This window comes from Penaeus japonicus, unplaced genomic scaffold (genome assembly GCF_977035675.1).
Source record: "Penaeus japonicus unplaced genomic scaffold, GWHDUDI00000001_assembly GWHDUDI00000034, whole genome shotgun sequence".
NCBI classification, from domain to species: domain Eukaryota; kingdom Metazoa; phylum Arthropoda; class Malacostraca; order Decapoda; family Penaeidae; genus Penaeus; species Penaeus japonicus.
In genome coordinates, this window is record NW_028234436.1 from 930,076 (window position 1) to 932,850 (window position 2,775).

The following is a 2,775-nucleotide window of genomic DNA, read 5'->3' on the forward strand; positions in this document are numbered from 1 at the left end:
TTTTAATGAAAGCGATATTGATGGTGGTGGTGATGATGATGTTGGAAAGGATAATGATAAGAATAAGGAAAATTATGATAATGGAAATTATGATAACGCTTTGTAACATAATGGTGATAAATAAAAATGATGGTGATGAAATAAAGATGACGATACTAAATATGAATATAACAGTAATGTTGATGATAATGCTAATGCTAATAATCATTATCATTATGATAAAATATACTGATAATAGCAGTACCAGTGAATATAGTAAATACGTGATAATGATAAGGGTAATTAGATAATGTTGATGATGAGTATGCTAACAATATCAACAACAACAGAAACAACCATGGAAATCTAAACTATAAGAATTACGATGATAGCCACACAAACATTCTCTCAGAAGAAGATACAAGCACCAAAATCTTGCCCAGCCTGCCACGGGAGAGAGCCTGTTCAACGCCCCCCCCTCCCCCCCCCGCCTCTTGCAGCACTGCTTTCCACGCGGTCTCAAGCAGCGCCTTGTTTGGAAACTTCGCGGGTGAAATGGGCTCGCAACTCGCCTTGCGCGGAAACTTCAGCAGATGAGAAGTTGTCGGGTTGAGTGGGGAGGCGTGGGGGGGGGGGGGGAGGTGTGAAGGGGGTTTGTGGGTTGGGGGTGAAGATGTGGAAGGAGAGGAAAGGAGGGAGGGGGAGGGGGAGGGGTAGGCCTACATTAGAAGGAGAGGGAGAGGGGGGTTGGGAGGGGGTAGGGATGAATGGGAAAGGGAGGGGGGAGGGGGGGGTGGATGCACTTGAGGAAAGGGGGCGTGGGGAAAGGGGGGGGGGGTAAGGGGATATAGGGTAGTGGATGTTGGGTAGGGGTGCGTGGGGGTGGGGTGGGGGTGGGGTAGAGGCAGGTCTTACACCACGGGGGCTGCCAGTTGCACGCTGTACCTTAATCTTAACATCTGAGTTTAATGGCGGTCCTCTGAATTAATTTTCCCTCCCCGCGATTCTTTCATCTAGACCGTAAACTTTCTCAAACGTTTTCCCCTGAAACCTTTTTTCTCTTCTGCCATCACAACCGCAAACATTTCCTCGCAACGCTAAACATTTCCTTCCTATCCTGAACATTTATTCCCCTTCCAAAGCTATTTCATTTTGTTTCCAGTGCATGCATAAACGTTTCTTTCTAACACAGTCTAAAACATTTATTTCAAACACAATCTTCATAGTTTTCAATCTCCACCAGAAACGTTCTTTTTTTCGCACAACCTTAAACGACTTAACCTGAAACGTTTCTACCTCAAGCACGTTTTTCTCTATCAGAATCTTAAAACTTTCTTATTCACACAACCTCAAAATACATCACATATTTATCATCATTATCATTTTTATCATCTTTATCATTTTTATTGTCATCATCATCATCATTATCGTTATCATAAACTCCATAATCGCCACTTTTATAATGATTATGATTATCATCATTATCATTCACATCATTATCATTAGATATATTTTTATCATCATTAACATTATCATTGCCGTTATCATTATTAACGCCATTACTTTTATAATTATTATCATCATACTTATTACCATCATCATTTTTTACATCATAACTGTTGTTATTATGATTACCATCATCATTACCGTTATTAGTAACAATAATCATCAGTATTATTGTTACTTTTATAATCATATCATCTTTAATATCATCATCATCATCATTATTACTTTTGCTATTGAGATCATTACTATCAGTTTTAGTTTCATTATTCTTATCATTATCATATTACTCTTATCATTATAATCATCGCCATTGTTATCATTATTGTTAATATCATTAGCATCTTTACTATATTTTCTAACATTATCATCATTATTATTACTTTTATTATTACCATTATTATTATCATTATTATTATTATTATTATCATTATTACTATTATTATTATTATTATTATTATTATTATTATTATTATTATCATTATTATTATTGTTGTTATTATTATTATTATCATTATTATTATTATTATTATTATTATTATTATTATTATTATCATTATAATGATAATCCTTATTTTCATAATTATCTTTATTACTATTACTATTATCATCATCATTATTATTGTCATTGTTATTGCTCTCATTATCACCCTTATTACTATTATTATCATTATTTTATCATTATTTTCATTATTATCAATATCGTTTTAACATTATCAATATCAGCATTATCATCATCATTATTTTTATAATTATTACAATAATCATTGATATTATCATTATTAATATCCTCATTATCATTATTAATATCCTCATTATCATCATGATTATCGTTGTCACCATTGCCATTCCCTTATTGCTATCAATTGTTATTAGTAATCATTATCGTTATCATCCTTGTTATTATTACTATCATTATCATTATCATTATCATCCCCGCCATAGCTTTTATCATTATCATCATTAGCTTTACAAGATACATCGTCTTGCTTAAAATATTAGAACATATGATAAGAATTTTGTTTTTAAACTGGATGTCAATATCTATCTTATAAACTTAACAAAGCCATTTAATATCTAACTCGGTTTAACATCTCACATGCCTTTATCTGTTGTTTTTTTTTTTAAACAGCAACACCAGTAAAATGAATAAATGAATTTATTTATTTCGACTTTACATTTTTATACACAGTATCCCTGAGACGATCCGTTTGCCCTTATCTACGCGGTCCCTTCATTGATATGTAAATTCATGTCTTAAATGATAATGCTAAGGACTTATATGTTATATCT